The sequence below is a fragment of the Cupressus sempervirens genome, chromosome 10 (genome assembly GCF_028749045.1).
Source record: "Cupressus sempervirens isolate cs-2001-9-10 chromosome 10, ASM2874904v1, whole genome shotgun sequence".
Taxonomy (NCBI): Eukaryota; Viridiplantae; Streptophyta; class Pinopsida; order Cupressales; family Cupressaceae; genus Cupressus; species Cupressus sempervirens.
In genome coordinates, this window is record NC_143127.1 from 994,331,003 (window position 1) to 994,344,699 (window position 13,697).

A 13,697-nucleotide genomic window follows, 5' to 3' on the forward strand; every position below is an offset into this window, starting at 1 on the left:
ACTTCCATTAAGCTACAAACCAGCATAAGAATAGCCTTGAGATTTGTCGAATACTTGGTGCATACGTGCCTATGAAATCAGATGTTGTTATAGACTATATCTATGTTGTCAGCCTAGATGAGTTGTCGAGGTTCACTAATGTGGCCATTCTACGAATTCAAAGACCAGTCATCATGGATTACCATTCCATTCACCTAGCGGGGGTTTCTTCATCAAACTGAGAAAGAATAAGTATCTTTAAGAAAAGCCAATCCTTGTCAAAATTCTTTTGCACCTGAATGCATGGCCTCTTATTGCATCATAAATTTGAGTTAAAAATATTGCTTTTAAATTATTGGATCTAATCTTTGGACTGGTTATTCCCGAACAATGATGGCTTGAATCATGAACAATGCATTTAAAGCGATTGGAGGAGTTTTACTAGGTTTGCACCAAGATCAGGTTCTTCATTTTTGAACTTTGCATTGCTAATTCCGATGTACCATCTATAATTTGAACTATTCTGAAAAATTCAGAACCTTGATTATTCAGGATCTCTGGAACTTGAATCGTTCTAGACTTCATGAACTTAGATGAACTTGAGTAACCCGTACTTCCGAATTGGCCACGAATCCACTGAATTCGAACCACAACATTGTGTCATACTTTGAACGTCGAACCTCATGCTCATGGATCTAATGATGGCACTCAAATTTGCATGTCGAGGATTTGAATTTTAATCTAAAACCTAATATTTTGAATTTGCAACACGAGATTTGAACTTTGAACCTTTGATTTTTGAACCATTGGAACTCTGTGTTGGACCTGCGAGATGAACCACTTTGAACCGTTTCGAACCATGGTTCAAAGGAGTTCGAAAACCCCACACTTAGTTTTAAAACTATATCCATATTGGGTACCAACAGGCGCTCTAACTGTGGGACTGATTTTGATATAGGATCAAAGAACTCCAGCGATCTTTGGCAAAAGACCAGCACCTTATTCATTGGGCAAAAAGAGTCACCAAGAGGAGGAAACCGGGAGTTGCTTGCAAAGAGGGCGAAGGGGAGCAGGGCAAAGCAAAACAGAAAAATGCCTAAACTACCAGCAAGCACGAAGATTGCACATTATTCAAACAAACACTACGCACACCAGAAACATATTTACAAAATACATACATAGGTAGGAAGCAAAATCTACCACAAAACTAGTAGTAAGAAAAGAATCACATGAATCCATTCACCGGCTTGGAGAAGTAGGAGCCTTTCCGCATCAGAAAACCATGCATTAATAGAACAGCTCAGAATTACTGCCTTCTGGCGATCTCTTCAAAGTCGAAGCTCAAACTCGTAGTGTACAAAATCTTGGCATCCCAACACTCTGACAACCAAAGCTCATCATAGCATTCTTCATCTTCAGATGGCTTTTCTACATCAATTTTCAAATCAAGAAAGATTTCGAATTGAGAAGAACAATATTCAGGAAATTCTTCATCAACCTCCCAACTATTGCTTACAACGACCCGCTTATTCTCATAGTCTTGTGGATCATGCTTCACATTGCCAAACAGAGAGAATTCATCTAACATGGGATCAAATTGATTATAAAAATTTTCTCCAATCCTATCAAGAATTGGGGCATCATCAAGTATGTAATACATTTGATCTTTTGTTTCCCCCGGTGTATCTTCAGATTTCACAATAGTATCTTGAATAGAATCGCACCTAAAAGAATGAAATGAATCACCAAACAAACTTTTGCAAGCTACTTGTTTTGTATTCATACCTTGGCTGTCCAAAGAGGGATTTTCTTGCCCAAGAGATGCTAAAAATCTGCTCATGATGTCTTCCTCTTCTTCATAGATGAGTGTTCCACCCAGTGTTTCAGCAGAGTTTTCAACCGGCTAGGGACTAACTCCAACCTTTTCTCCTTCCATAAGAATTTCAGCATTTGCTAATATGGAAGAAGTGAACAGATTTTCATCATTTAATGATGAATCTTGAGGCTGAAATAGAGGATTTTCCCTGATAGCAGCATTATCATAAAATCCCATTGGCAAGAAAAGCGGATTGAGTTGACTCCAGCTCACTTTATCTCCCAGATTTTCAGACTTTTCTTCACTCTTTCTTGCTGTTGCTGAATTTTGTCAAAGCCGGATTGCCTCTACTTGAAGTACAACATGATCATCTTCTTGAAAACTGCTCAACTCAGAGGTCTGCAGGTCTATCTTTGTTTCAGCATTCTTATCATTCTGAAAGGAGGTCTCATGCTGAAACTTATCATCTTCAACTTCAGTTGGTGAGTCTATCTTCTCAAGAACAGCAGGAAAATCTTCTTCTTTGTTATCTTTTATGCATGATGGAAAAGATTTCAGCTCTTTACTTTCAGCTAGGTCTGAATTAATAACTGGAACATGCTTGAAGGGATTCTCTTGATGACGAAACCTTTCCTCTTCTTTATTAAGAAGGGCAACATTAAATGTTTCCTACAGATTATCTACAGGATGAAAGTTAGTGTCAATGCTTTCCTTCTCTTGGCTGTCCCGGCTGCTATAATTCTCGCTCTCAGCCTGAGTGTTCTTGTTCTCCCATGTCTGGCTTTCTTGTGGATGGGTTATGGCTGTTTGGATTCCTTTCTCACCTAGCACTGAATAATTACATGAGATGAAATGTGAAGACATAACTGGGGCCTCGTCATCATCCACCTCCAAATGTTTCTTCAATTGAAACACTTTCTCCTCAAGATCTTGCAAGTCTTTCAACTTGTGAAATCTCACACAGAGGCTTTTCCATAGCAGCCAAGACGAGGCATCGTCTTCAAGACTAATATTATTCCTGGACACCCCGAGAAATGCTTTCTTTAAAACTATCCACAAATTCGCATAACACATTATCATCAATTTGATAAAGCTCAAGAAGAGAAGGGTTTGGCCTTGATCTTCTCGTGACTTTTATAGTTGGCATGATCTTTGCAATAGAGTCACCAATCTCCTGCACATGGAGATAATCAGAAAACTGAGGAAACAAATATAAATATTGATCTTTGTTTTTGGATTCCCCAGTAGATTCGACAAAAATCAGTTAGTGAACGGATTGTCTTCCAAGAAAAAATACACACAAATTAACTCTAAATGCCTAGATAAGAACACTGAATATGCACTAATAGTTGGGTCACTTCGCTACTGAAAAGCATAAGCGCCCTCCGAATTTATCTGAGTACAGCTCCCAGTGTAGGATATACAATGAATTCACAGAAATGTAAATATGAATGCTTTTAACCCGAAAGCACAAAAGGTATACAAACACCTATCTGTAAACACAACATAGATGCGGAAAGACTAACTGAAAGGAAATGAACAACAAATGACACAAAGTTCATTTGCCCAAATGCTGCATTACGAAGAGAATGAAAACGAAGAATATATTTTCCATCCTCTTGAGAAAATAAAGAATTAGAGCTTCAAAGATATCTTGATATCAAAATGTATTCAGAAAACAACACTAGATGCATTTAGAGAACTGAAAGTTACACAAAGATAACAATCAGTGGAAAGAAAACTGCCCAAACTCGAAGTTTTAGTGTGCAGTTATCTTCCAAATCTCCCTTCTCTAAGATGTAAAAGACTACATATCTTATTACACACTGCATCAGAATTACCATTTAGAAGAAAATAAGTTGGAACTCTTACCCTACTGTTGCACAAAGGCTGCCCTCGGTAAAGAAAAGTGGAACCCCCCTTTTGTCTTTCACTGGCCTATTTATCTCTTTCTTTTTCCTGTAATATTTCAGTTACAAAACTGATTCTGGGAGACGCTCGTATCTACTTGTCCTCATATCATTTTAATATAAAAATACATATCCTATTGTTTTAGGAGTAGTAAAGTGTCGAGGGTAATTATAATATTTAATAAAACAGTATAATTTAATTTGCCCTTTCCCAAACTTTCACCTACAGACAGACATCTGTGGCTTTCATGCTGAGTCATCAGACGCTCATTTGGCATTGCATATTATTGTCAGAAAAATTATCTACATTCTGTCGAACAATTGATATTCGATGGATGTTGATTCATTTTATGTTAATCCGTGGCTTTCACACATATTAATATCTCCCAACTATATTTGAGAACAGTAATGCAGATAAGGAAATCAACCTCTGTAGCGGGCATGGCAATATATGTGAGTCCTTTTTGCGATCTGCTGCGTCTTCACACATCACCAACTTCATTGAAGTCTCCTTTGTCTTATATTCTTATGTCATCGAGCTATAGGGCTTTCCTCATTCTTCATATGGGTTTGGCATGGATGAGGCCACATGAAATGCAAGACGTCCCTCTGCATCCCGATTACTATTCTTGTTAACATTTTGTTGGGCAAACACATGGAACGCATCATCCTTATCATCACTTTTAGTTATGATGAAATGATTCTCACTGGTCTCGGTATTAACTTCGGATCACCACTTGATGAGGATGTTTATTATGTTCTACTAAATGAGCCACCGGGATCTTTCAAAGTCAATCCTCATTATCTATGTTTTTAAGAACATATATTTGTTCTTTGATTATTGCACAAGGGAGATTTTAAGATTGGGTCTATTACTCTGTGATCGAGTCATTCACCATGGATGAAGAATTAGGCTTCGTTGGCAATATGCGGTTCTAATAATTGGGTGTCACATGGGTCCTATAAGCTGGAGAGGAGATGATTTTGCATTGCTTGAAATGTGATCCCACGTGTTTACCATTATGCCTCATTAAAAAAAAACCCAATGCTTATTTGCATTAGATTAATCTTGATTACTTCTGATGTAGATACCATGGCGGGCCGCATTACAAACTTCACCAGTTGGATCACACAGCCATCTTTTAACATGTTATTGCAATCATGCTAAGATGACTTGCGATAATTTTGACAAGCCGACGTCTCATAGGGTGCAACATGCCTTTTGTCCATAGTAATCTTGGTCTTTTTCCTCACTCGATGCTCATTATCACTACTTCATGTCGAGTATGATCAACATGGGATCGGGTATTCATTGCCACTGCTACATAGAGATCGAGCTTCGCTGTCTTATTTCATAAACATGCAAATTCTCTGATGTTCGACTTCAGAAGTGGACTCTTCTAGACACACCTTCATATGAGATCCAAATTCATGCTTCTAGTGCCTTTATATTGTATGTCACCTGCCTTGGTATCGGGAATGAGCATTTAATGACTCTCTCAAGCCTGCCACGGGATCATGCCAAACACACGCGACAGGTGATGCATTCTGATGAGGATTTGTAGAGCTTTCCACATCGACAACTTTCAATAATGAAAGGCCACCCGATTATCTTTTTACACACTTAGTTGGTGTGAGGTGGGGGAAAAGATTATGCAATATGACATCTTGCAAAACCATTTCAAAACTTGGTGACACCTATCTTGGACCTTCCTTGGGTTCGCACATTCAAAATCTGAAATAGCCTTTCCATGATATATCATTGAGTTGTCCGTTACGCATTTAGTCAAACAGTTTGCGTGCACTTTGCTTCTGAACTGGATCTCATGTCCATGGCAATCTTTGATGATTTAGTGCATAGGCACTTATGCTGGTTGCGCTTGGGGGTCATTGGTGTTTGGAGAAATCTCCATCTTAGAGGTTGAACCGATCCTTCAAACCGCAAGGATGGAGGTTACATTATTCGGCCACCAATCACATCCATTAAGCTACAAACCAGCATAAGAATAGCCTTGAGATTTGTCAAATACTTGGTGTATACGTGCCTATGGAATTAGATGTTGTTATAGACTATATCTATGTTGTCAGCCCCGATGAGTTGTCGAGGTTCACTAATGTGGCCATTCTATGAATTTGAAGACCAGTCATCATGGCTTACCGTTCCATTCACCTGGCGGGGGTTTCTTCATCAAACTGAGAAAGAATAAATATCTTTAAGAAAAGCCAATCCTTGTCAAAATTCTTCTGCACCTGAATGCATTGTTCCTTATTGCATTATAAATTTGAGTTTAAAATATTGCTTTTAAATCATTGGATCTAATCTTTGGATTGGTTATTCACAAACAATGATGGCTTGAATCATGAACAATGCATTTAAAGTGATTGGAGGAGTTTTACTAAGTGTGCACCAAGATCAGGTTCTTCATTTTTGAACTTTGCAGTGCTAATTCCGATGTACCATCTATAATTTGAACTATTCTGAAAAATTCAGAACCTTGATTATTCAGGATCTCTGGAATTTGAATCGTTCTAGACTTCATGAACTTAGATGAACTTGAGTAACCTGTACTTCTGAACTGGCCACAAATCCACTGAATTCGAACCACAACATTGTGTCATACTTTGAACGTCGAACCTCATTCTTATGGATCTAATGATGGCACTCAAATTTGCATGTCGGGGATTTGAATTTTAACCTGAAACCTGACATTTTGAATCTGCAATACGAGATTTGAACTTTGAACCTTTGATTTTTGAACCATTGGAACTCTGTGCTGAACCTGCGAGATGAACCACTTTGAACCGTTTTGAACCATGGTTCAAAGGAGTTCGAAAACCCCACACTTAAAGTTTTAAAACTGTATCCATAGTGGGTACCAACACGTTTATTACCATTCTGCAATGGTTTGCCCTTCAGTATTAACTTTTAATCTGCTCACTATGCTACATTGGTATCAGAGCAGTTATTTCTGTGCCTGTAATGTGAGTAGAAACTGGTTGATGAAGATATTGATGCTGCATATATTTATGTTGCCTCTGAGAGCAACATTTTGTGATTTATTTGTTTGAAGTTATAGATAATTTCACTGAAAGTTGCAGCAAAGAAGATTCTTAGTCGCCAAGGAAAAATTAAGGCTGAAATGAACACAATTTAATGTTAGGTGAAGTGTAATGGTGAATGAAAGTTGCAATTAGGAAGAATTCTGCAGATCTGCAACAAATTTAGTTATTCTATTCAAACTTAAATTGAAGAGCCATCCATCTAAGGGGAATAAAGCACAGCACACAAATATTGGTGAAAAGTTTTATGTTTGATGCATCTATTCCATGCATAAGCAAATGTGCTGAAAATCATATAAGCATGTTTGGAAAGAAAGTATTAGCCAATGCTAACTGAAAGTGAAGAGCTTGTGCTTTGCATTTAGCAAGGAATATGGAGAAATAAAGGTAGAGGGTTCATTCTGTTCCAAGAAAATGAATAAAACAAAAAATAGATTTATTTTTATTTTTTAATTTGAAAGTGGTAAGAGAAATATATAGGCTATTTTATTGGAGTGTGACTTGAGATTTTTTTACAATATTTTTAACAATTTTATCTAGGCCACAATATTGCTTGTATTCATAGGGTAATATTTGCTACACTTGACAAGAGTCGCAAGGCTATTAGAGACTCAATTGCTATATCTACTAGATAGAACGTAAAGAAAGATTGGATAGGAGATTGGAGGAAATGGAGGCAAGAGGATATCTATCATCTTGAGTTAGCTTCTCGCTCAGGGATGATTCATTGATGAGAAGCAAAGTAGTTCTATTGTTTGAAACCCTCTTCATGTAGAAAAGGGGAATTTTGCATATAAGCGAGTTTGTCTCGATCTGCAAACACTTTGACTGGTATTTATGGATCATTGGGTGTGTCTCAATTTATAGTTTTGCAAATGTGTTACTTTGGATGATAGAGTTTGCCTCAAATCACAGGTGGAGTGGTATGCTTGTGGATAATGGAGTTTGTCTCAATTCACAAGTATTGGTGGGTGATCACTGGAAGGTTTAGGTTAATACTAATGAACAGTCCCTTCTCAAGGCAGAGCACTCTTCTGAATAGAATTCATATTATCCCCCTTAAGTACTTTCTGTTCTACTCATAGGAGTAGCTCCACTGTAGAATCTGAATCTCCCTACCTCTAAATCAGCAAACTAGATGACAATAGCATAGATAAAATAAAGATAACAAAGAAAACACAAGAGTTCTCTGTTTTTGTGATAGAGAATGTTCTGTTTTTTCGAATTTTTGACGGGGTAGATTTTTTTTATCGTCAACAGCAGCTGGGTTTCTTCTTCCCTTGATCTTACAAATTGCACTCATTTTGACTCTGATTGTCTCTTCTCTTCAACAAAAACAGGATCAGATTAGTATCTACAACTAAGCTACAACTTGATTCATGTCTTCCTTTCTTGGCAACTTGATAGATACCCTTGGTTTACTCTAGGGGAGTGCAAATAGTATTACATCCTTCCTTTTCTATTGTTTTAGAGGTTTGCAAGTTTGCAGAAAATACCCTTCTCCACAAAATCCAAACAACCATCTATCTTTGCTGATTTTTGTCTATCACAGCTCTTTTTTTCTTGGTGTAAAGAGGATCCAAGCCCTAAATTCTCTGTTTGGCTCTCTTAATCTTTCATGAGCTGCAGCAACACATTTATGAGCAAACTTGACAGCTCTTTCTTGAACTTTAGCAATACTGTCATTTTTTATACACCAACAATTTAGTTTGCATGGTGGCGTCTTTTTCAAATGGTAGGAGCAGCTGTGGCAAATCAGTTATTCCTACAACCCCTCTGTCAACAGTGGTGGGTTCTTTTTTCTTTTGTTCAACCACAATCTCGCAAATACTTATTTTACCCGGAATCTTTTACAAAATTTTGAACCCAGATAACCTCTTCTCAGACTTGCTGTAATACCAACTGTAGATCTTGAAACAGAGGCAATAAGCAAAAAACAGAGAATGCTATTGATTGATTCACACAGACAAGAATTGTTGTTGAACTGATTCAATTGTGCCTCAAGATCTAGAGGTCCTTCAAATTGATTACAGTTTTTTATTTTAAATAGCAATGACTCTTTTATAGAGCTCACAGCCCCTTACATAACCTGTTACATGTGACTACAAATAGTTTGTTTTGGTTTATAACATTTGAAAGCATTGTTCACTGCATTGTTGCGTTGGTTTTTAGCTGGCAGATACAAGGAAAAAAGGAGAGTAATCTAATAATAAATATGTATGAAATATGCCTCAAACTAAGAGAGAGCTTACCAGAGGCATGTGCAATTGCATGATGAATCTTGAGGTTGCAATTTGAGGAACGGTAGAAACTAGATGTTCAGAGTTAGTTATCAACAACCACATGACTAATAATCTTTATTAAGATTCAAGTTGTTCAAACGAACCACCTCAGCACATCAAGAGTCTCACCTGATTTGCATTGCGAAGCACAAGCGTTTAAGGGTGAAATATATACAACTTGTTATTTACAACCAGATTTTGGTGTGAATTACTTTACCGGTAGCTTATTGGTGACCAAATTGAAAATAATGAACTATTGTAATAACAAATTACTTGATAGTTTATTCATCAATACATTAGATATTGATAGCTATGCAAGACTCAGATCTTATAAAACAATTAATTCACTTGACAACACACTAGAACTAATGACAACTACGAAATATTGTCAACTAATTGAAGCTGTTCAACAACAAACTTATCAAGATTGGATGTTTGTACAATAATGATTCAATTATGAATTATATTCTCCAGCATATTGTAAGGTAGTTTTTGTTTATCTTAATAGTGGAAAAATCCTGACTTTGTGTCTGCCTGGTTCTTGCTTCAAGAAGTCAGAAGCAGCACGTACAATTATCATGGACCGTGGAACACCGTGGAAATTTAATGTTGTCAAATTTTAAGTTATCAATATGTATTAAATGCTTATCTTGTTACTTATTATGAACATCTAGGCATCAAATCTCTTTTCAGTTTGTCCATTTCTAACTGCAAATTGTTTTTTCTATCTCTAGAAGACTAGGTAAATTTTAGTTTTTATGTACTTCCACAGTCTGTAAAGATATGAACAAAAGATTCCAAAGGTTAGATTGCTTTTTCAAGAGCTTCAAGTTCTCGAAAGCTGTTCACCCCTATGTGTGCTAGCCTGGGCAGGAATGTTCTTTGAAGTTCTATTAAAAGGGAATTTTTTTTTTGAAGTAGGAGATATTTTTCACAAGACTTCAAATTGTGATATTGGAAAAGAGGGGTAAAAATTTATTAAGACAGAAATGAATACAACAAGGAGAGCTCAACAAGGAGCTCGATCTTGAGCAACAAGATCATCAAATTCTTGCACCATCTCAAAGGACAATTGCCTCCTATCCCTAATATTCCAACTCGGATCATGACTAGAAGCCCATTTGGCTAAACAATCAGCAGTTCTGTTCCATTCACGAGGAATATACGTGAACCTAATGAACTGAAAAGAGGTAGAGAAGAGAATAATCTGCCTAACAACAGTGGCCAGCTGCCAACTAACATTCTCAAGCTCTTGCGAAGAAAGCATGTTCACCACCACCTGGGAATCAGACTCACAAATAATCTTACTCCATCCTCGCAAACAATAATGTTCCACATCATATAAAATAGCCTGAGCTTCCATGAGATTGTTAGTATAATCACCCTTATGAACTGAGAAGAAAAATTTAACATCCCCAGAACTACAACGAGCCACTCCGCCAATACCAGCAGGGCCAAGATTCCCACGGGAAGAACCATCAGTGTTAATTTTCAGAACTCCACAGGGAGGAGTCGTCCAGTGCCCATCTCGGTTAACCCGACCCTTCCTCTGATGGTGAAGCTGCCTGGACATAGAAGGAAACCTATGAGCTGCAGCCCCATTTTGAAGATGAAAATTGAGGCGATTACAGATAGCAAGATCAACTGGATCCATACCCTTATCAAGCTCACACTTCACAAGAATAGTTTCCTGAATAGAATGTGATATTTTCCACCAAAGATGCAAAACACCAAGCCGAACATTTTGGAATATGCGACGATTCCTCTCCAACAAGATGTGCCAAAGCATGAAAGATGGGCTAGCAATCCAAGCAGCATGGAGAGAAGAAGACTTGGAGGGAGCACTACCCAAGTGGGCCCAGAACTCAGGGAAATAGGAAGCATGCCGACAAGAGCAACCCCAAGCGCTCCACCAAAGGTGCCATATCTGAGTAGAATAGGAGCAATGGAAGAACAGATGGGAGATAGACTCATCTCCATTACCACACAAAACACAATAAGAGGGGCCCTGAAATCCACGTTTACAAAGATTACCCCAGGTAAGACAACGGTTGTGAGGCACTAGCCACATGAAAAAATTGCACTTGGACCAAGAAATTTTATTCCAAACTTGCTTCCACCAAGGGACCTCAGCATCCCCAAATAATTGTCTAGTTATCTCTTGATACCCAACAGAGACATGATATTTACCAGACAAGGTACCGCCCCAAGCCAAACATCTGGACCAAGCAAAGAAGAACACTCTCTAGAGGCCAGAATTTGAGAAAGCCCCTGACGATCCATGTCTGTACCTCCAGGAGGCCAATCAGAAGAATGCTTCCATCTGTAACCAACAACAGGTCCCAATTGATAAGGAGTTGTAATGAGCCACTTTATCCCATCCAACGGCAAGAAAAGAGTCACAAAGAGGCTGAAGATGAGGGTATATGGATAAAATGGAAGGGAATCCATCCCAAGCATCAGACCAAAACAAAGCCCGAGAACCTCTTTTACATATCCAGAACAAACCCCTCTTCACCAACATCGCACCTGTCTTCAAAGTATGCCAAACCATTGAGCCACGACCTTCAAGAGGAAGTGCAGAAACAGAGCAAGGATCAACACCATGAAAATATTTATGAGTGATAATATGAGCCCAAAGTTGATGTTGTCCAAAGCACCATCGCCAATAAAGTTTAGCAGCCAAAGCTTGACTACTCAAGAGAGTAGATCGAAGACCAAGACCACCCTCCTTTTTAGGCCTACAAACAGTTGCCCAATTAACCAAGCTCCATTTAGTACTACGCAAATTACCACTCCAAAGGAATTGTCGAGAAAGAGCATCAAACTCCTTGAGAAAGTAAATAGGTGTAGCCTGAACCATGCTTCTATAAGTAGGAAGAGCTTCTATAACAGCTTGAAGAAGAGTAACTCGAGCAACAATAGAAAGCCATCTATGAGTCCAATGATTTACCTTATCCTGAAGCTTGGTAATCAAATTTTGCTAGAAGAGACGTGGCTGCCTGGAAACAACAATAGGAATGCCAAGATAAGTCAAAGGAAGTGACCCAATTTGAAACCGTAGGATACCAACAATCCTGTGCTGAATAGAATTAGGAGTGTTAAAAAAGTAAATGGAAGATTTGTGCTCATTAACTTTCTGGCCTAAAGCTGCCAAATAAACATCCAAAGCATGTCGAAAGGCTTCAGCTTCTTGATCCTAGCAAGATCGGCAAGAGCAGAATCATCAACAAATTGAAGATGGGAAAGCGAAGGTAAGCCATTACCCCACCGCCAGCCTTGAATAGAATTCTGGGACACCTGATGCTTAATGAATCTGCCCAAGCTTTCAGCCATGATGATGAATAGATATGGGGAGAGAGGGTCACCCTGGCTTAGGCCTCTAGAAGCACCAAATAGTTGAGAAGGTTGATCGTTAATAAGAACAGAAAAAGAGGCAGAAGTAACACAAGTCATAGTCCAACTCACCCAATCAGAGCTAAATCCAAAAGAAAGAAGAATACTCCTTAGGAAGCTCCATTTAACTCTATCGTAGGCCTTAGCCATATCCAGCTTAACAAACATGGCTCTCAGTAGCCATAGAGTGAATAGCCTCAGTAGCAATAACCACCCCATCCAAAATTTGTTTGCCAGCAACAAAACCACCTTGTTCTTCTGAGATAATAATGGGAAGCCACCTTTTCATTCTCTCAGCAATCAACTTAGTAATAACTTTGTAAACCACATTACATAAGGCAATTGGTCTAAAAAACTCCAATTGATTAGCACCCTCTCTCTTAGGAATAAGAGTCAAGAATGTAGAGTTCAAAGCTCGAAGCATCTGCTTGCTAGCATAGGATTCCTTAACCACCTCCAACAAATCATGATTAATGATGTCCCAAAATTCCTGAAAGAATTCAATTGGAAAGCCATCAGGACCAGGAGCCTTCCCCTTAGGCATGCCAAAGACCACCTCCTCCAGCTCTTCCAAAGAGATTGGACGCATGAGATAATCATTCATTTCCTGAGTGATAAGGGAAGGAATACAGGACAAAATAATATTTTCTTCATTATCAACAGGAGGAGAGTCCTCAGAGAAGAGGGTAGAGAAGTACCAAATAGCCTCCTGGAACAAAGCTGGCAAGGAATTCAGTTGGATACCTTGAGAACTAACCAAAGAAGAGATAGTGCTCTGATTCCGGCGAGATTGCACTGTTTTATGAAAAAAGGCAGTGTTTCGATCACCTTCCTGGAGCCAATCAACTCTAGCCTTTTGCTTCCAAAAAATTTCCTCTCAAAGTTCCCATTCTTCTAGAGCTCTAGAAGCAAGGGATTCAACCTTGCCAAGATCCTTTGAGAAACCTCGATCTCTAATCTCCCTTGTGATGACATCAAGATCTTCTTGAGCAAGCCTCTTCATAAAGTGAAGGTTCCCAAAGCATTGCCTATTCCATATCCTGAGTTGCCTTTTAACATATTGAAGCCTTTTAGAAAATGAGAACATTGCAGTACCATATGCAGGAGCACCATCTTTCCACCAACAGAAAACAAAATCACGAAGAGAGGAGTCACGAAGCCACATCAACTGGAACTTAAAAGGAGGATGCTTTAGAACACAAGCCCCTATAGCAGAAAATTTGATTGGCCAATGATCTGAACCCCTCCAATCAA